Raw genomic sequence first — 22,415 nt, forward strand, 5'->3', positions numbered from 1 at the left:
GATCAATGCTGGATGCTAATAAATATCCTGAAAATATTCTTTACAAAAGTTACTATTATCTTCGAGTGATAGGGGTGCAGGTAAAACCTTTTGCAAAGGTTGAAAAAAAAATTGTTGCACTTTTGACAAGCAAATGAATGAGGCTCCAAGTGGTTATACTTCAGAAAGAACCTATTAATTCTTAACACATAAACAAAAGGGCTTATAATAAGCCATATTTAATATGAAAGTTTCTTTTGCTTGAGAAAGGAGTCTCCCCAAATGGGAGTTACCCTTTATATTTCAGTATATAATAAACAATAACAACCAGACAAATAGTGGAAATTCGTAAATCAGTAGTCCCTCAAACTCATCATTGTTGTGGCTTTTCATCATAGTTGATGAAAAGAAAGGCCACCCAGGACAGGAATAACCCTTGCAAAAACTTGGAGGAGGGAGTTAGAACAGTAAGAAAGCCAATTTGGAATACACGAAATAAGTCTGAAAAGATAATGGAGCCAGATTAGAAAAGTCTTTATCCCCAGAGAAAGAGTTTTTCGCAATTTATGGGATTTTGGCAGTCTTGTGAAGCCTGTGGGCCCCTTCTCAAAAATAATGATTTTGAAGGCACAAATGTGTTATCACAAAGGAAATTAATTATATTAACATACAGTCATCAAATAGGGATATTTGCGTTGATCAGTTGGTTTTGGTCCTATCTGATGCTTTGGGGGGTCTTCTTGGCAAAGTTACTGGAGTGGTTTGCCATTTTCTTCTCAGCTCATGTTATAGATGAGGAAACTGAGGCAAACAGGGTAGAACCACTTGCTCAGGGTCACTCATTATTAAGTATCTGAGGTCAGTTTGAACTCAGAAAGATGAGTCTTCCGGACCCCAGACCCACCACTCTATCTACTGGGCCACCCAGCTGCCCCTAGTAATTTATCAAAATAACAAACAAAAAAGCTCATGGACTCCAGGTTAAGAACTCTTGTCTTAGAGTGATAGGGAGCAACTCATGTATTTTGAGCAGGGAAATAACATTATTAGAATTCTGCTTTAAGAATATCAATTGGCATTCTGTATAGGGGACAGACTGAAAAGAGGAGACACTTGAGGTGGGAAGACAAAATGTGAGGCTGTGGCAATACCCCGGATGTGAAGATATGAACTCAAGAGGTGGCTAGGAGAGTTGAAAGAAGTAGATGAAGCAGAGAAATGCGGTGGACATAGAAATAACAGGACCTAGTAAATGACTAGAAATGGAGGGGGGAGGGGCGGGAAAAATCTAGAATGACCATGAGATGGCCAGCTTAGATGACTTGGACAGGTGGTGTTTCCCTTAAAAGAGTAGGGAGGTCTATAAAGAGGTCAGGAAAGGCTCCAGGGGAGGAACTTCAGCTGGTCTTTAAAGAAAAAAGATTCAGTATAATAAATGAAACAAGCATTTACAAAGACTCCATTGTCTGTTGAGCAATGATCTAGGTTCTGAGGAAGATAAAAATATAACATTGACACAAACTGCAACCTCAGGGTAAAACCTTGTATTTTTGCAATCATAATACTTAGAATAATATTCACAAGTCCCTGTCTACTGATTGCTTGATCTTGTGTATGTGTGATTTGTCCTTCAGTCTCAAAGAGGACCATGACATCAGGGAGGTGATACTATGACTTGCAATTGAATTGGATTTGAGGAAAGGAGGGCTGTGCAAAGTCACCAGCCTCACTTTCTCCTCTGAGGTCATCTGGGTCCGGTGGCCAGATATAGATCAGGACAATTGGAAACGACCTAGGATGCAATCTTATATATTAAATCAGAAAGATCTAGATTTCAAGACAATATACCAACCAAAGACAGTCTACCAAATTACCACTCTCTTCTCAATCTCTCTGGGACAGATGGTTGTCAATATACCCTGCCCTCAGCTTCTTAGCCACTTTTGCAAAGCAGGATGTGATTGACCAGCGTTGTTCATTATGCAGATAACATGAGATCTACTTATGGTTTAGAAGGGCTGATTGTTTCAAGTCCCAAGCTAAGCATGGGAACAAAACTCAGGTCTGAGTAGCTGAATAATGACTGCTATTTCTATTATCAAAAGTCCATGTAACAAATAGGAAAGTAAACTCTCAGAAGACATCTTCTAGCACGAAGGATACAATATGCCCAATCTGGGTAGAAATCCCCAAGTATCAGTACCCTCCACCCCCTTTGGCTTTCTTTTGCATTTCTCTCAGCATCCAGAAATCAAGGATGAAAGGATCTGAATGCAAAGTTACGTAGTATTGACAATGTCCAGGAATGGCTAGAGTGATTTATACTAAAACTACAGTTGCAGAAGCTTACATAAGATCCCTGCTTTCATGGAGCTACGGGAGAGCGGGCTCCAAATTGAAAGATACAGCCTGACCCCAAGGGGGTTGTAATCAGCCAAATGGAGGGTAAGAAGATGGGCACCCTCTCTGTAAAAATTAATCATATTCAATCAATCCAATCAATAATCCAATACAACCACACCTTTCCTTTTCACTCAATGCTTTCCTGTTCTCTTCCCCCCTCCTCTTGGCAAGCTCTCAACCTCTCCTCTTGGGATCTGGGTATTAACTCTCTAGGGTAGTTATACCCTAACTTCTCTTCTCACTCTATCTAACTGGGACCCAGGCATCCACAAACACAGCTGCACAAATGCCATTAGGAAAATTTCCCTATCTCTTGTATCACCTCTTGGCTTCAGCAAGATCTCTCAAAGAAGAGGCTATGAACTCCAGACCAGTGACTGGTGAGTAAGAGCCTCACCCCATACCCTGCTTTGTGTTTTGCACAGAATAAAGTGTATCTTGAAGGATGAGCAGGTGTCAACGAGTTGTGATATGGAACTGGACTTGTTATATATCTTTCCACCCAGTGTACCCCTCTCCTGAACTTTCCAACCACCATTCTCTCTGCCACCTAGGCTTACAACATTGGTGTCATCCTCAAACCCTCACATCACTCCAGCTTAAGCTTTTATCACATCTTACCTGAACCATTTCAATTGCCTCCTAACTTGGTCTGCCTGCCTCAAATCTCCCTCCTCTGCAATCATTAGTTGCCAAAGTGATTTGTCTGATGTGCAAGTCTGGCAATACCATCCCCCATTCAATAACCTCCGGTGGCTCCACAATGACTCTAAGATCAGATATCTGCAATGGGGGTCTGATGCATTCTCCCATGTGCAAGAGACTGGGGAGCCTGCTTGTGAAAGCCATGTTGATGGATAATGGAAATGCTCTTGCTCTCTGACTTGGAGCATGTGGATACCTTCTGTTGCTGGTTCCAACCTGCTAACCATTTGATGAGATTGTTGATTGGCTGAGTAGCCAGAACTGGGGTGCATTCAAAACCGTCTAGTCAATCAGAGCAAAGTTCTTGGCTCTTTTTTGCTTTCTGGACTAGCTGGCATTAAAGAAAGAGGATGAGTTACAGAGGACCTTAGAACATCTCTCACCCAGAACCAGAACGAGGGCAAGAACACATAGCCCTCCTTTTGATTCTGTCTCTTGTGTCTTTTGAAAAAGGCTATGCTAGGTGATGCAGTGGATAGTTTACTGGACGTGGATGCTTATCTTTGTGAATTCAATCCAGCCTCAGACACTTATTGGCTGCGTGACCCTGCACAAGTCACTTAATTTTCTTTGTGCCTCAGTTTCCTCATCCATAAAATGAACCAGAGAAGGAAATGGCAAGCTACTTCAGTATCTTGGCCAAGAAAACCCCCAAAGGGTCCCGAAGAGTTGGACATGACCTGAAAATGATTGAACAATGTTGTAAAACTTTGCAAGGTCACGAGAGTGAGCCACCAGGAGGTCCAAGAATGGGGTCCATGCTAGATTTTTGTGGCCAGTCAGCCAAGCATAGAGATCTTTCAGGAATGACTTTGGAAACCCAATTTAGCACTGAGGTTCTGTGAAATGACACAAGAAGCCTAACCCAGTGGTTGTTGAGATGATGAGGTTTCATCCAGCAACTAACTATACCAGAGTTGGAAGTGAACATGTGGAGTGAACACTATGTAGATATGTCTGCATAGTGTAGAACACTATGCATTAAGTCTGAGTTCATTCTTCACAGGGATCAAGGTGGTTCATGGGAGAGTGTGCCTCCAGGAATCAGGGGGAAATATTTGTACTTCTCACACTCTCTTCTCAGCAAATATCCCTTTGTAAAATTAATGCTAATTGATGAAATAGAACTGGGGCACAGTGAAGAGGGCACACAGGAATGGAGGATCAACTTAACAGTAGCAGAGAAATACACTCCTCTCTCTAAGGGGCACTTCTAAAATTCTGAGGAGGAAATGTCACCAGTCAGTCTCACTCTGGAAAAGTGAGTCCCAAGTCATGACCACACATGTTTATTGCTTCATTTTAATATTTTTTTGTACGTTGCAGAGGCAAATGTGTTATAGTGGATAAAGAACTGGTCTCAAAGCCAGGAAGACCTGAATTCAAGTTCTGCGTCTGATACCTATCAGCTTTGTGTGACCCTGGACAAGATATTTAACCTCTCCTTGTTCTAGGCAGCTCTCCAGAGGATGAGAAGATGCTTACTTGAAATGGTAGATGGAGTTTCCTCACCTGGGTATTCACCCTACTCATGAAATCACATATCTAATCTCTTCATCTTTTGGGGAGGGGGAGTTATAATAATGTAAATAATTATTAATATAGTAATGAGAGAGGGACAGTAAAGTTAAAGCAGCAAAAGTCAGGGGCCACATCAACTATCATCTGAACCTGGCCCAGAATCCTGAAGCCAATAGTCTTGGGAATAGCATGACGTCCTACTTTGTCTCTAGCTCTGGTCCTATTGCTACCCATTAAGGGAGCAAATACCATGTAAGACGGGTCCACTTTCATTGCCAGCTCCAGCACCAAAGACCATTGACTGACAAGTAAGACTAACAGGAGTGACAGAACCTCCAAGACCATTCATTGGTCCTGCTTCTATCTCAAGCCTGACAGCCATTAACCTGGAAAGCAATCCTTATGGAGATGGGGACAGGCAACTGTTCTTATGAGTGCTGTTGCCACAGATACTGAAGACCTAGAAAATTCTCACTGCCAAGGTCCTTGGTATTGCTTTCATCAGAAATGCATAAATTTTGTCAGTAGAAATGACATAGACATTACCGAAAGCACACTAAAGTCCATGACACTTTTCCCATGGGAATTGCAACTGAAATCTCCTCTGTGTGTTGTCTCTTTCATCACAATGTGAGCTCCTTGAGGGCAGGGACTGTCTCTGGTTTTCTATGTGTATTATCAGTGCTTTGCATACAGTAAGTGCTCAATAAATTTGTTTCCATTCATTTATAGTAGATAAGTCCCATTCTTCACTGGATCTAGCCCCCATAAACATCTTTCGTTTTAGAAGGCAAAAAAGAGAAGCAATCAAAGATTCTATTGGCTCTTTTCCCATACTAAAACATGTGAGCAGGACTTTAGGAACCCAATCCTATCCCTCTCTGAACCTTCATATCTGCTCCTACACAAAAATCTTACCTACCCAGGAAGCAGCCAACTTCTCAGTAACGACTCCTCCTATTCATCTTCATTCCACACTGCTCCCTCACCCATGGCTCCTACCCAGCAACCCCATACCACTCTCCTCCCCCCACCCTCCCAGCAGCACCCATTGGAGCCAAGTTCCCAGTGTTTGTGTAAGCAGCAGCATTTTCACTGGATAACCACAAAAATTTGCTTTATAAAGATTTGCAAAGAGGTGAAACATGCCTGTCTAATTCCCTCCAGGCGCCACTTAGATTTAAAATCTGCAGCTCCTTTGGGTTTTTCTACCCCTCTTGGGAGCCTGATGTTGCCTGCTTTCCTGCATGGTTCCAGGGAAGAGGATGACATGGTCTGTCTGGTGCCCACATCCTTCCAACATTCCGGGGCAGTCACTGATGACAAACCTGAAAGGGAAAAATCATCAACTTCTGTCCCTCTTGCGCTTAAGGCTGCAGAAGAAACTTCTCTTTAATCTTTCCTAACTAAATACCTGAAGAATTTTTTGAAGCAGAATGTCACTAGTTCCTTTGCAAAAGTAAGGAATTAGAAAGTTTAGAAAGGAAACTCTGCTCTACTAAACTTACTCCTCTTTCCATTCTATTCCTTAGCTTGTTTCCTCTAGATAACAGCAAGAGAGATTAAAGTCTAACTTCAGAAAGAATTTCCTTATAGTAAAAATTGGTGGGGAGACACTAAAGTGAATTACTAAGGGATCTTGAGTCATCTCCCACACTGGAGAACTTTAAAAGGAGGATGAACATTCTTCAGCCTAGACTGGCTTAAGGAAAAGGGGCTTTAGATGAAATGACCACTGGCCTTAAGATTGTGGACTCTTCTCCAATTGGTCAAGTACAACAAAGAGCTTTCTTTATGCCTTCTGGCTCCCTTGTCTTTATTTATATAGCCACTAGCCTAGTTCAAGCCCTCATCACCATTTGCCTGCCCTATTGCAATGTCTTCCTAATTGGTCTCCCTGCCTCAGTAACTCTTTTCTCTAATTCATCCTCCACACAACTGCTGAAGTGATTTTCCTAAAGTACATGTCTAACCATGTCACTCCCCTACTCAATACACTCCAATGGCTACCTATTACCTTTGGGAACAAATATAAAATCCTCTCTTTGCCATTTTGAGCCCTTTGCAACCTGGCCCAAATCTTCTTTTCCAGCCTTATTGCAAATTACTCTCCTTCATGTTCCCTTCATGTTCAATCGGTCAGTTATATCTGACTCTATGTGACCCCATAGACAGGTCTATGAGGTTTTCTTGGCAAAGATGCTAGAGTGGTTTGTCATTTCCTTCTGCAACATGTCTTCATTTTACAGATGAGCAACTGAGGCAAATACAAGTTGTGACTTGCCCAGAGTCACACAACTAGTAAGTGTTTGAGGTTGGATTTGAACTCAGATCTTCCTGACTCTGGACCTTGTGATTTATCATTTGCACCGGTTTAGTTGTCCCCAATTATTCCCTACAATTTAGTAAAACTGGCTTTCTTACTGTTCCTGCTCTATGTCTTACCTCTTGCCTTTGTAATGGCTTTCCCTCATGTCCAAAATGCTCTTCTTATTTATCTGTGCCTCTACAACCCCCTAGTTTCTTTCAAGGCTCAACTCAAGTTCCATTTTCTATGTGAAACCTATCATTATCACCCCATCTGCTAGTGCCCTCCTTGGCAAACTGCCAATCACCTAGTATCTCTTGTGTCCTTCCACTAATAGAATGTAAGATTGTTGAGGGCAGATACGGTCTCATTTCTGTCTTCATATTTGCTTGGCAAATAGTGGGTGCTTGATAAATCCTTTATGGATGGGTGGAAAGGTGAAAAATTTTAAAATAGGAAAGAACATCAAAGATTTTATGGTTCAACCACACCCATTTCTCTTCTTGCTCCTTAAACCGACTTCCCTTCCTGACCACCTTATTTCAGCTAATGGCATCAGTACCATTAATAATAAAGACAGTCCACATTTCTCTAGTGGCTTGTGATTACAAAGCACTTTACATACATTATCTCATTTGAGTATCTCAACAGTCCTATGCAGTAAATAGCATATTATCATCCTCATTTTAGAGATAAGAAGCACAAAGTTTACAGGGGTCAATAACTTGACCAAAGCCACATAGTTAAAAAGTGATGGAGTTGGAATGAGAATTCAGGAGTCCTGCTCCTAAATCCTATGCCCTATGTAATGCTTTCCTCAGGGTTATACTCCTAGTCAACAGGATTAAAACCTTGGGTTCATCTTCGACTCTTCCCTTTCCTTCATCTTGATATTCAACCAGTGGTCAAGTGAGTGCTCTCCACTCCAGAATGTCTCTTACATCCTTTTCTTTTTCCATTTACACGACTATCACTTTTAATTTCCTATCTGGACCACAGTTGTCACTGAAGTGAGGTGACTAGAGCTTGCCCCAAAGACACTGACTTCAGAAGGCATTTATGAAACTTGCAATTTGTAGTAACATAGAACCATCAGAACTTATTAGCCAGGTGGCACAATGGATAGAGCACCGGGCCTAGAATCAGGAGGGCTGGAGTTCAAATCTGGCTTCAGACACTTACTCTCTGTGTGACCCTGGGCAAGTCACTTGCCCCTGTTTGCCTCAATTCCTCATTTGTAAAATGAACTGGAGAAGAAAATTGCAAACCACTTCAGTATCTTTGCCAAGAAAACCTCAAATGGAGTCAGCAGGAATTGGACATGATTAAAATGATTCAACAAAAACAACAAGAGTACGTTAAATTGAATTGGAACAAGCTTCCCTGACTCACTCTACCCTCCCCAACTTCACACACATAGCAGCCTCCCCAGCAACAACCTAGCACCAGCATCTCTGTGTGCCACCCCCAGGGAGATGTCCTGTTCCTCCTCCTCACCTAAGTGTACAATTTGTGCTGCTTGCCTCATATGTGGTTGACGTTTCAACTGTAAAAATTCCTAGTTACAGCTCTGATTTTGATTATCTTAATCTCCTCTAATCCATTTTTAATAATATTGACCATTAATCTTCCTAGAACACTGATTTGCACGTCATTCCCCTTCGCCAAAACCCAAACAAATGAAAATGTTTAATTCTTAGCCACATCCTCCCCTTGTATACTGGACAAATTTAAACACCTTAGCAATTACATTCAGGGTCTTCTACATTTAGGCCCTGTTACCACTTTTCAGCCTTATCTTTCATTGCTTCCCCTCACAGATTTAAATTCTCCTCCCTCCTTGACTATTTCTGATTATAGCACTGCTGTCCTCTGAGTCACTTACCTTCCAATTTTCCTTTCCCTTCACCCCCTATATGTGATTAGTTGCCAAATCCAGTCAATCCTTCCTTCACAATATTCCTTCCATCCCTTCCCTCCTCTCCACTCACATTCCTATAGACTCTCCCTCATAGCTTCTCTCCCAGACTGTTGTAATTGCCTCTTAACTGTTCACCTCATCTCCCGCCTCTCTTTTCTCCCCTCTATCCTTGATGCAACTTTCAAAGTAATTTTGCTAATGCACAGGTCTGGCTGTGTTCCTCCCCTGTTCAAAGCCTTTTAGTGGCTTCTTATTTCCTATAGGGTAAAATGCAAACTCCTTATGCTCACATTGAAGGCCCTCTGCAATTTGGCTCCGACCTGTCTTTTTAGCCTTATTTCACACACCCTACATTCCAGGCCCAAAGTTCTACCAGCTGTTTCTCACTCTCTTTCTGAACTCTGCCAATTCTGTGCATTCACACTGGCTGGCCCCATGCCTGGAATACATTCCCTCCTCGCCTCTGCCTGTTGAAATTCTGCTCTTCCTTCAAGGTAGGTGGCACCTCCTCTAGAAAGCCTTTCCTGAACCTCCAGTTGAAAGTATTTTCTTCCTCCCCAAATTTTCCTGGAACACTGGAACTTTAAAAGAATTTTATGCTTTTTTTTCTTCTAATCACATTCTCTGTTGCACCATTTTTAAAACTCATGTCATATCTTCCCTATTAGATGATAGCTCCTTATTTCCCCATCACCTTTCATAGTGACATACAGTAGGCACTTAATAAAATGATCATTGAGTTGAAACAAACCTTCAGCTTTCCATCCTCTCTGACTTTTCATTTACTGTTTCTCCCACTGAGACTTCCCTCCCTTCTGTATCTATCCAAATTCTTTCCATTTTTTCATTCAACAAATATTTATTAGAAAGTCTACTGTGTTCAAAATGCTGGATAAAAAAAGAAAAAATACGGGATGGTGCAAAGTTTAGCATATTTACACAGATGATAATAAGGCATTACATGTAAAGAATATTATTAGAACGTTGGGAAACAAAGGATCAGGTGAAGTTCAGTGGGAAGATCATTATTTACAAGGAGAATCAGGAAAGTTTCCATGCAGGAGCTGACATTTGAGCTAGACCTCAAGGAAAAGGTAAGGAATTTATCAATAAGTAGGAATTTCACAACTGAAGAAGGGAGGGACTGACTGGCATAGAGAGAACAGTATTATTAAAGGCTGTTAGAGGAACAAAGAGCAGACTAATTGGCTGGAGTGTCGAAGGTAATAATGTGAGATAAAGATGGAATGACAGGATGGTACCAAATTGTGGAGAGCTTTAAATGTCAGGCAGAGGAGTTTGAATTATGTTCCAGAGGTGATTTTTGAGCAGAAGAGTGACATAACCATGAGAAAGAGACTGATAGAAGAAGTTAAATCAATAGGACTTGGTTACTTTGTATATTAGAGGTGAGAGAAAGGAAAAAGTCAAAGAAACACCAAGATTAAGTACTTGGGAGAATGGGCAGATAGTAATGCCATAGATACAGATATTGAATTTAGAAGGAAGAACAGGTTTAGGAGAAAAGAAAATAAACCAAGTTTTTGACATATTGCGTTTAAATGTTAATAGAACATCCAGACTGAGGTGTCTCCAATATATGTAAGAATATAGATCTAGGGTTTGGAAGACAGGTCTATGAGTGGAGAGAGAATCATCTACATAGACACAGTTGTTGAAGTCTTAGAAATGGAAACGACTAGCAAGGGAGAGAAGGTCAAAAATGATAGAAAGAGGACCATGGATCATTGGGTCACAGGAAGGATGGTGCGGCTCTCCAGAAAAAACAGAGATGTTTAAGAAAGGGCTGTTTTTTGGGGAAAGATAATGAGTTTTGTTTTGAATATTTTGAGTTTGAGATATGTATGGGACATCCAGTTGGAATGTACAATAGACAGTTGGGGAATGAAAGATTGGAACTCAGGAGAGAGAATAATATCCATGCCTTTCATTCAAACAATCAGTCAATAGCTATTTATTAAAATCCTCTTGTGCGCCAGGTGCTAAGTGTTGGGGATACAAAGAAAGGCAAAAGATAGACCCTGCCCTCAGGAAGTTCACAGTCTAATGGGGTAGACAACAAGCAAACAAATATGTACAAATAAACTATATACAAGACGGATAGAAAATAATTAACAGAAAGAAGGCACTAGAATTAAGACAGATTAGGAAAGGCTTTCTATGAAAGGTAGAATTTTACTTGGGATGAGAAGGGAACCAGAAAAGCCATGGAGATGAGGAGTGACAGGATTCCAGGCTTGGGGGACATCCAGAGAAAATGCTTAGAGCTAAGAGATGGAGTATCTTGCCCATGAAACACTGAGGAGTTCAGTGTCATTGAACTGAAGAGTACATGGTGGGGAGTAAGGTATAAAAAGATTGGAAAGGTAGTAAGGGGCTAGATTATGAGGGATTTTGAATGCCAAGCAAAGGATTTTGTATTTGATGTTGGAAGTCTTTTGATTAAAGACTCCAATGAGCAGTAACTCACTAGCTCCTCAGGTAGCTCATTCCACTCCAACCATTATATCTAGTTTTTACCTCTAGAGTCAAACAGAGCAAATCTAATCCTGATGACTTTTCAAATATTTGAAAACAGTTAGCATGTCTCCCCTTAAGTTTTTTTTTAATTTCTCTTGCTAAATATCTCTAGTTTCTTCAACAAATCTTTAAGATCCTTCACTGTTCTGGTCACCTTCCTCCAGTGATCTCAACACCTCAATATCCTTCCTAAAATGTAGCACCCAGAACATAATACTTGTCCCCACAAGAAGAATCTACAAAAGTGGACAGGAAATGGATATCCAGTTCTGTAGGCACAGGTCCTTCAGGCGTTCTCCTTGAGACATCTACTACATTTCACCATTAAAATTTTCTTAGCAACATGGAGGCAAGAATCTAGCTCAGATCACCAGCCTCATGTCTCAGTTATGATTATCCTCTAAAAAGGAATTTTTTTTGCTATCTTTTGTTTGTACATTACCTACATTTCACCTTCTATTCTCCAGATCCCAAAGTTTCTTCCCTTATATATTCAAGAAAATTTTTTTAAAGAGGAAGAAGAGAAAACATTCAGCAAAACCAATCAATACATTGAAAAAATATAATGTTATACGCAGTGTTCCACAGTTATGGGTCCCCCACTCCTTGCAGAGGAGTCTTTTCATAACTCTTTTTTTAGAATGGTTCAAGTTTGTTCTTCATAACTTCATGACTTTAAGTTTAGATTGTATTTTGCTTGTTGATCTTTCCATTAATGTTGTTGTAGTCACTGGGTGTATTGCCTTTCTGATTATTTCACTTTACATTGGTTCTTATAAGTCTAGACACGCTTTTCTGTATTTATCACACACATTATTTCTTAAATATTCCATTACATTCACGTACCACAGTTTGTTTAGCCTTTCTCCATTTAATGGGTGTCTACTTTATTTCCAGTTGTTTGCTACTTTTGGTTTACTGACTTGAGGAAGAAAAAGGAATCTTTACCTTCTTAGGAATCTTTTCAAAGGCATAACTTAAGCCACTTCTCCCTTCCACTGCATCAGTGCATTCATGCTTGTCTCCTGGATCTGATTGCAACAGCTAGTACCATGAGGGGCATAGTTTTGCCCCAGATGTTGCAGTCTTCTCATTCCTACCCTCCCCAGCCTCTGCCAAACACCTTTATAGCTGTATTAGGAAATATGACAGCTGTGTAGATGCATGTGTGCACATGACAGTAGAATCCCTCACTTCCAGGCATGTCCCATTGCATATAATAACAAACTTTTAATAAACATAGCACCTGGGTCCCCCACCTTTCTTCCCCCACAAATCCCCAGAAAGGTACTCCAGGTTCTATACACTTTTGGTATCGGAATCCTTTCCAAATCATAGCTCCTAAGGGCATGCTGAGATGTTACTTTTACTAGTCAGACAGAGGACATACTTAGTTCAAAGCAAAGGCATTTAATAAAATAACATATTATTAAGTAAAGTAAAACAATAACAGAATATTTCCCTCCATAAACTTTAAGCTCACTCTCTCCCATAAATACACACCATGGTGGGAAGAATGAATGAGCTTATGGGTCTCCTTCCCCACTGGGAGGAGTCTTACTAATTATGAGTTCATCCTTCCAAGAGAACCATGACATCAGAGAAATGATGACATGACATGCACTTGACTTTGTTTTGAGTGAGTGAGGGCTACGCAAGGTCACCAGCCTCACTTTCCCCTCTGAGTCATCTGGATCCAGTGACCAGATACTCATCAAGATGACTGGAGCTGACCCAGGATGCAATGGGAGACCTTGGCCTTTTAGGCTAAGGACTTTGCAGGCACTCACTTAGAGTGAGGTTATGCAGATTCAGTGAATAGGCCTCTTTAAGAAGTAGTCAGAGGATGGCCCCTTTGAATAAGAAAAAATATACAAACAAATAAACAAACAAACACATCAAGATGGGAGCACAGGAGTCTCAGGACCCTTAGGGTTGTTGTATCAAAAGGAAACAGTTACTATTGACATTCACTCTAAGCATAAACTGGTGGATGGTAGACAGAGTATTAAATGGTCCTGAATATAACATCAGCTTCAACAGCTGAAGGTTGAAGCAGAGACCCAAGGGTCTGAAAGAACTGGTTGACAAAGGAGAAGATAAAAGATCAGTCAGACAGGTTAGAAGAGAACCAAGAGAAAGCAGTGTTACAGAAGGCAAGGGAAGAGAGGTTATCTAGGAGAAGGGGTGATTGGCCATGTCAAAAGCTATCAAGTAGAATGAAGACTGAGAAAAGGCCATCGGGTTTAGCAGGTTTTTTTACTGGCAACTTTAGAGAGATCAGTTACAGCTGACTGGTGAAAGAAGGGGAAACTAACCACAACATATGCCAAAGGGGTGGTGAACAAAAATGTTAGATGGTGCTAAAGATGACTAGATAACTGAAAACCAAGACTTGGTACCTGGCAGAGAGCAATCCACTGGAAAACAGTACAATGACATCAAAGATACTGGCAACTCTGTCATTGGAGACAGGAGGTATTTTTCCACGCACGAGCCTTGGCTATGCACATTTCCCATGAAAATATGCTCATACATGAATATATGGTCTACCTAATACTCTACTTCCCATCCACCAGGGGATGCTGTGTTTACTTAGACTTCCTATCAATGAGACTTTACCAGGAAGTAGTAGATGCCCTGGCTAAGATCACAATTGCTCCCTGAACAGTTCTCTTCTGTCTTCCTTGACGTCCTTAGTTCAACATTCATTTCACTTATGTTCAGAGACCCTTCTCCTTGTCTGGGATTTCAGAGGGTCACCTCTATACCCCAACAATGGCAGACCCTGCTACCACCTGCTTGGGAAGCTTCATCTCCTGCTTTTTCATAGAGGTCCCAGATTCCTTGGGATATCCCTCTTCCTACTCAGTCCAATACCATCTGTCACATGGTCTCAAGCTTGAGGGCTGACCTTGAGTTTTCTAATCTACTGTTTTCTTCAGTGAATCTCTTCCTAGCAGCTGAAACTCTGCCTGGACTCATTTCACATTGGTTAACATATTCCCTCCTTCTTTTACTCTCCCTATGGCAGTGATATTTAACCCACAGCTGCTGAAGAAACAACCCTCTTGCCCAACTCAACCTGAGATGACAGCTCCCACATTCCCATATACTTTAACCTTACTCCCCAATCCCCTTCCAATGTCCTAGACTACATCTGCTTATTCTATTCTACATTCATTGGAATGCTTATTCAGTAATTCACAAACATCTCATCTTAAACATCTTTCACTCCTCCTATCTACTGTCACTCACTGAGACCTGGCTTCTCTAGCTTGAAAGGCACTGTTCCCCTGATCAATCAACTTTTCCAATACTAATTTCATTTTTTCTAGCCCATTCCTTCCCATACTCATTAGTTACGGTTGAGTAGTCAGAATCATCCTTGTTCCCTCTTCAATGTCCCAATTAGTTTCTTCCTCTACCATAATTATTTCACAAAGGATAACACCAATCCAAATTTATAACCCAATCTAGCTCCTGGTGGTCATTATTCATCAGCCCTGAGGATGCTGTCTCTCCTTCCTCAATGAATTTAGTGCTTTTCTCCCCTTTCTCTCTCTATCCCAACTTCTACATACATGTTGATGTTCTTTCAAATACTCTCACTTCCTAGGTTTTCAATCTACTCACGCACACTCACTACTCCTTCCTTCTGCCTTCTACAGCAGTCCTTTCCTTCTCCTCATCCTCCCTCTCTTATCTGAGAGTGTCATCTCTTTTATATCAGAATATTTCATATTATGTATGTGTCTTAAAAGTTTCTGTTTATATTCATTTGTCTCCACCTTAAAATATAAGCTCCTTGAAGGGAGGGGCTGTTTTCGCTTTTTCTTGATATACTCAGTGCTTACCACAGAACTTGATAAAGAATAAGTGCTTTCTAACTACTTGTTGGTTAATTCATTGATTTTATTTCTTAGTTCTTATTATATCTCCCCTGTAGAAGAAATTATCTCCAGTACTCTACTTTGTGGAATGGAATGGAAAAAGAGATGAAATGAAATTGATGAGAAAAATGATTTTAACCTCCCTTCCATCCTGCTCTTCTGTTCTATGCAAATCATAAAGATTATACTAGTTGGAAAAGACTGAAAATGCTAGTGATCTTTGTCATACTTCCCCCCTGCAACAATTCACAAACTGATCTCTCTACATAAATATTGGCAGGAAGGGAGAGAGCACTAGGGAACAGCAGTGGTTTCAGCCTTTAATGATCTGGTGTCACAGGGATGTGACCAGCCTTCTGTGAGGAAACTGTCCCACTCTAGTGTCCACACTATGGATAAATCATTGTATTTCCCCAAGGACTGATGTAATCTGGAGACTATTCACCTCCTCCTCATGCATACCCTGCCCCCAGTTCCTGACAAGGAAACCATAAAGACAATAAGGACAGTGTAAAAAAAAAGGGGAGGGTGAGATAAGGATTTAGCAGAGCTGCAGTTTAGCCTGGAAACATCTAGGAGTAGCAATATTTTAGTCAAACAAGTTTTCTCCCATTACTTTTCATGATTCTCCATTTTATTTACCCCTAAAATCATTTTCAAAATGTGGTCTCTAAGACTACAAACATTTAGTGTAAACTTTACCTTGTTGTTTTGATTTGGACCTATGGTTTCACCAAGACAGATAACCTTTCTCTACTGATGCAATATGAACAGCAAAATTAGGAAGCTAAATTAATTTCCCTGAAAAAAATATTCTAAATCATATAATGTATTTTGAAAGACAAGTATATCTGATTTTTTAAAAAGTTAAAGAAAGCATGTTAATGCTTCTGGAAAGTGTATTTAAAATTTTTTTAAAGCATTATTTTTGCTTCAAATGAGCATAGGTGTATTTTTTAATATCACTTTCAATTCCAATTTGTCCCTTCCCTTCCTCATCCAGAGAGTCAATCTTTATAACAGAAACTTTTTTAAAAAGTAGTTCAGCAAAATTGATCAATATGGCAGGTATCCCAGTCTCAAAAAAATTTTAAAACTACATTTTATGTCTTATTTTTGTTAGCATTTTAAAAGCAAAATTTAGTTGCTAACTTAAAATTTTTACTTTAAATTTAATTTAGTTAAAATTGCATTTTAAAATTTAATTTCTTTAGTTTGAGGAGTAAAAATAATGTCCTTTAAGATTGAGAATGCAATAAATGTTCACCTTAAAAAAAATGAAATTCCGTAGGTGCATACTTTAGTGAAGTATGATACCCACCTCTATGCAGTTTAGAAAATAACTTTAAAAGAGCAATCAAAAATTAAAAAGAAGCTCTTTTTGAAATTATGCTACCCACTTGATTCTTAGATTTCCGTAGCCTGTCTCTAAGGGGCAGTAGCCACAAAGGGTTGGGGAATGAAACACACTGCAGTCACTCTAACAGGAGACAATTTGGGATTGTAAAAGAAGGAGTGCTTGATGTGGAGGTAGAGGACCTTGTCTGTAATCCTGAGTTAGCCACTTACTACCTGAGTTACTTTGGCCAAGTCATTTGACCTCTATGGACAGTTTTGTCATCTGCAAAATGAAGGGGCTTAAATCATCTCTGAAGTTCCAAATAGCTCATGCTCATGGATGCTGGATGCTGTTAGAGGAGTACCAAATGAAATTAGACACTAAGGTTTGGAATCAGAGGACCTAGATTCCAAAAGTCAGTTCTTTCTCAATTTCTAACCCCCTCCTCTGTGCTTTTAAAACAGATTTTTACTGAAATATTTTGGTTTTATATCACCCTCAATTCTGAATATTTCCCCCTTTCCCATTGCCTTCCTGGTTAGCCATCCCTTGTAAAAACAACAATAAATTTAAAAGAAAGAAAACACCACTTCAGTAAAACTAACCAATACATTGGTATTGGTCTGTCTGTATATTCTGTGTTTCACATCCTTAGTCCTTCCCTGGGCAAGTTTGGTCATTGTAATTACACAGAATTCTTTTCTTTTCTCTTCTTTTTCTTTCCAGTTGTTTTGTTGTAGCCATTGTATATACTATTTCCTGGTTCTACTTCCATCATTCTGCAACCATTTATATGTCTTCCCATGCTTCTCTGAACTCTTCAAAGTCATCATCTCTTATAGCACGATAATATTCTGGTACCACATGTATGCACCACAATATGTTTCATTCAATGGTCACCCACTTTTCTCCAGTTCTTTACTCCCACAAAAAGTGCTTCCGTGAATATGTCTAACTTTAATAACCTCCTGGGGTTATATGTCTGACACTGGGATGCCTGGGATCCCAAACTATATGGCCTTAGAGTCACTTTTTAAAAGCATAATTCCAAATTACTTTCTAGAAGGGGTGAATCAATTCAAGCCAATTTTGCTACTTGCTAGCTGTGTGAACTTGAGCAAATCTAGGCCTCTGTTTCCTCATATGTAATATGAAGGGTTAGGAACAGATGATCTCTAAGGTTCCTTCTAGTCATAAATCCACATTCCAGTGGGTGCTATTTGATGGCATTGGCAAAATCTTTAGAATACAAAAATGTTAATTTTATTTGTTATTTGTCCAGAATAAAAGGAAAATGAAATAAAAAAGAAGAAACTAAATTTCTTTTAGATGGTAGTGAAAAAAATTCTACTCCCAGTCCTTGAAGACCTCTTTCTATTCCTTTTTTCATAGTGGGCATACTCTGGCCCATGTGGGGTACTTGAAGGGTAATGATAATGTCTAGCATTTATATAAGGCTTTATGGTCTACAAAGCACTTACATAGGCTATTTTACTTGGTCCTTCCTACAAGCCTGTGAGGTAGGTAAAATTTCCATTTTGCAGATGAGGAAACTGAGGCTCACAGAGGTCAAGTGACTTTTTAGTCCAAGGTTGGATGTGAGCCCCTGTCTTCTTAACTTCAATTCTACCACTTAATTGCTACAATGGTCTGGGTAACCAGCCTGCTGCTATTATGTTTCCCAGACAATCCTAGAGAGCAGGCAGAAGCTCCTTTTCAGATGGGGCATCTAAGATAATCAAACTGGAAGGACAGGGAAACCTCTGCAAGAAGCCCAAGGGCTCAGACGGAAGCAGCAGTTTTTAATCTTAGCCATCAATCAATTGATCACTCAATCAACAAGCATTTATTAATCTCCCACCAGGAGCCAGGTCCCCACTGTGTTAGGCCCTGGAGGGAATACAAAGATAAAACTTGTCTTAAATCGTTTGCTTTAAGTCTCGTAATTAAGAGGGTTGATTGAGAATTGGACAAGATGGAGAACCTCTTCTCACCAACTTTTTTCCCCTTAAAAAAAAAATATGGACAGGAGAAGAAAGCTTCCAGTATACACAAAAATTCAGGCTTATCTGCATAGACTTAGTGAAACATGTAGGTATGTGTCATAAGGGGGCAGCTAGGTGGCGCAGTGGATTAAGTACTAGGCCTGGATTTAGGAAGACTTATTTTCTTGGGTTCAAATCTGACTTTACTAGTTGTGTGAACCTGGGCAAGTCACTTAACCCTGTTTGCTCAGTTTCCTCATCTGTAAAATGAGCTAGAGAAGGAAACGGCAAACCACTTCAGTATCTTTGCCAAGAAAACCTCACATGGGGTCATGAAGAGTCGGACATGACTGAACAACAATGCATAAGATATGATCACACAGAAAGAGAGGCTGAAAAATGTGCTTGGTTCATGCTCCTTGAGAGGTGCACAAAAGTAGCAGGTGAAATCCAAAGAACCTTGGACTGAGAGTCAAGGCATGAGTTTTAGTCCTAACTCTCCTACGGACTTATTGTGTAACCTTGGGGACTTCTCTTTGGCCCTTAGTCTCCTCTATATAAAATGCAGGGGTTGGACGGAACAACCTCTGAAGGTCTACATTTTTGCTCTTCCCTCATTGGTTCCGTGTGACAGCCTGCTCCCATCTACTATGTGCCCCTACAGTTCTTTATGTGTGCTATGCATTGTTAACTCTTCAGAGACCATTGGATTCTGTATCTGACTGCCATATAACAACACCAGCAGGATGCTGATATTAAAAAAGATGAGCTTTTGTTTCTGGAGGAAGCTGGGGATCCTTAAAAGAGCTTTGCAATTTCCTGAAGGTCACCTAGGCCACTGTTCTCCTCCTGTTCAACTCTAGGCCCAATTTACTGCCCATCTGTACTGTCCCGGATATGGATACTAATGGACAAGCTCCATAGGTTGTCCATTCAAATGCATGTCAAAATATGGGTAACAGACATTACTGATACAATAAACTGTATTATATGCTAAAAGAAAATAATAAATCTATGCTCTGTGCCAATCAGTGTATTGATTCTTTTGTGTCACTGAAAGGAGAAGCATTGTCCAATAGACACATGTGGAAGTAAAAAAAAAATCTGTGAACGCAGACTTACACACACAGAAATACGTTCATTATTCTGTTCTATCTTTCCATTTTACATATATATATGTACATGTGAGGGTATATCTGATCTATCTATCTGTCTGTCTGTCCATCTGTCCATCTCTCCGTCCATCCATCCATCCGTCCGTCCGTCCGTCCGTCCGTCCGTCCGTCCATCCATCCATCCATCCATCCATCCATCCATCCATCCATCTATCTATCTATCTATCTATCTATCTATCTATCTATCTATCTATCTATCTATCTATCTATCTATATGGCAGGTAGGTGGCTCAGTGAAGAGAGTATTAGGCCTGGAATCAGGAATATGTGAGTTCATATCTGGCTTTAGACACTCACTAGCTGTGTGACCCTGGGCAAGCCACTTAACTGTTTCCTCATCTGTAAAATGAGCTGGAGAAGGAAATGTCAAAGCACTCCAGTATCTTTGCCGCAGAAAACCCCAAATGGGACCACAAAGAGTCAGACATTACTGAAATGACTTAACAAAAAATATATATGCACATATTTATATATATATACATACATTTCTCTATATACACACATGCATATAGACACATACACACATGTGTGTATATATGTGTATGCATATATATACACATATGTATATATCTTACACAGTGAGATATAGGTGCGTTAGTTAGAAAGTCCCTAGTTAGTTTCAGTGTCTCTATGACCCCCATCCAAACCAAACACCTAGAAACATATGTAGACACTGATTCAGACTCGAACATACATCTACACACAAACATATACAACTAGAGACACGTGGACCCACACAGGGCGCCATGTGTCCACAAGATGAGAAAGTACCTATTGCTTTTTATTAAATTAAATAGAGATGCTAAGGAGTGATTACTAGGCAAGGAGGTGGGGGGGGCAGGGAGAAGCGGTGCACAGAGAGGCCACAGGACCCCTGGGGCTCTCTCGCTGTCCAGGCTGCCAGATTATGGAGATGTTTCAGATTTCCCCTCAGGTATTTGCAGTCATGGTTCCCCAGGGTTCCCCTTGCCCCCTCTCAGGCCCCCGCAGCTGGAAACAGCAGCGAGGCACACAGGAATGTGAGGGGTGGACATGCCTCGACATTGTGCTTGGAGGGGATAAGACACAGAGACAGGAGCTCCTGTGAGATTACCCAGCTACCAAGAGGACAGAGACAGATGGAGCCGAGAAAACAGAAAGTGCTGACAAGTGACAGTGATGGAGTCTGGGAGAGCTCAGGCAATGGGGAGGAAACCATTTATCCTCAGGGTAAAAAAGAAAGAGGTCTGCCAAGCTCTGTGGCTGCGCCATCCCCACTCTGCTCAAGGAGCAAGGACAAGGTGGGGGAGGAGACTGAAACCAAGAAAGGATGCCCTTCCCTCTCCCAGCTCCTCAGGATTCAATTCTGTTCAACAAATGTTTCTCCCTTGACCATGTCTCTCTTTGGCTCAGAAAATATCTGTGGCTCCCTATTTCCTATAAGATAAAATACAAATTCCTTAGCCCAGCATTCAACATTTTCCTAGGGTACTTTGTCTTTTGGATATCTTCTTTGACTCTATCACACAGCATCTTGTATTATATTTGTCTGTGTTTGTGTGGTATCCAGCACCCCATTGTCATTTTAAATCTTTTAATCTTTTAAAAAAATAAGTACTTTAAAATTTTTTCTTTTTAAAAAATGTATTTATTTTTAGTTTTCAACATTCATTTCCATAAGCTTTTGAGTTTTCAGTTTTCTCCCCCTCCCCAAGATGGCATGCAATCTGATATAAATTTTACATATACATTCATATTAAACATATAACATTGTTTTAATATAACAGGGGAAAATAAAATACTAAATTTTTAAAAATAAATAATTTTTATTTTTGTCTAGAGCTGTGATTTCAGGGGCTCTGAGGGAGGGAACTCCTCACCCATGTAGGTTGGCTACTGTTTGGGAAACTTACCTCCTGGAAAAGTTAAGTGATTTGTCCAGGATCACACAATCAGTTTGTACTGGAAGCAGAACTAGAACAAAGGTCATCCTTAGTCTCTAGCTACTAGGTCAGGCTGCCTCTCAGGTAGGTAAACGTTAACTGAATTGAATCATTAAGCACCTACTGTGTGAGTTTACTATGTAAGGCGCTGAAGAAGATTATGAAAGACTTTGATTGTCAGGCTGAAGAGTGTTTATTTCATACCAGAGACCACAGGGGATCATGGATCATTCTTGACTGAGGAAGTAACATAAGCAGACCTATGGGTTAGGCAGATTGTTTTGGCAGCTGAGAATAGGATAGGTTGGAGAGAGAAGATGCTAAAAGGTGGGACGACAACCTTGGTGATCCCTGCTAGTTTGGGCTTATGGGTGGCAGAAACAAGAGATCCCCCATTTTGCGTGTCCCGTCATCCTCATAGGATCCTGGTGACTTATGCTAACTAATGCAGCTAGACTTTGTGATCATGGGATAACACATCCAAAAATGACCAGGATTTGACAACATATAAACATAAAAAATAGGTTCATGCAAGAGAGATATAGCATAGGTAGAAAGGAACTTTACAAGAGAAAGCACTAGCAAAGATCTCCTGAAAGAGGTAGTGTTGGATCCATACCTCGAATTAAGCTGGGGATCCTACCAGGCAGAGTGGAGGAAGAAGAACATTACATGAATGGGAGAAAATTCATGCAAAGCTATAGAGATGAAAGGTGGAAGACA

Source organism: Notamacropus eugenii, chromosome 2 (assembly GCF_028372415.1).
Source record: "Notamacropus eugenii isolate mMacEug1 chromosome 2, mMacEug1.pri_v2, whole genome shotgun sequence".
Lineage (NCBI taxonomy): Eukaryota > Metazoa > Chordata > Mammalia > Diprotodontia > Macropodidae > Notamacropus > Notamacropus eugenii.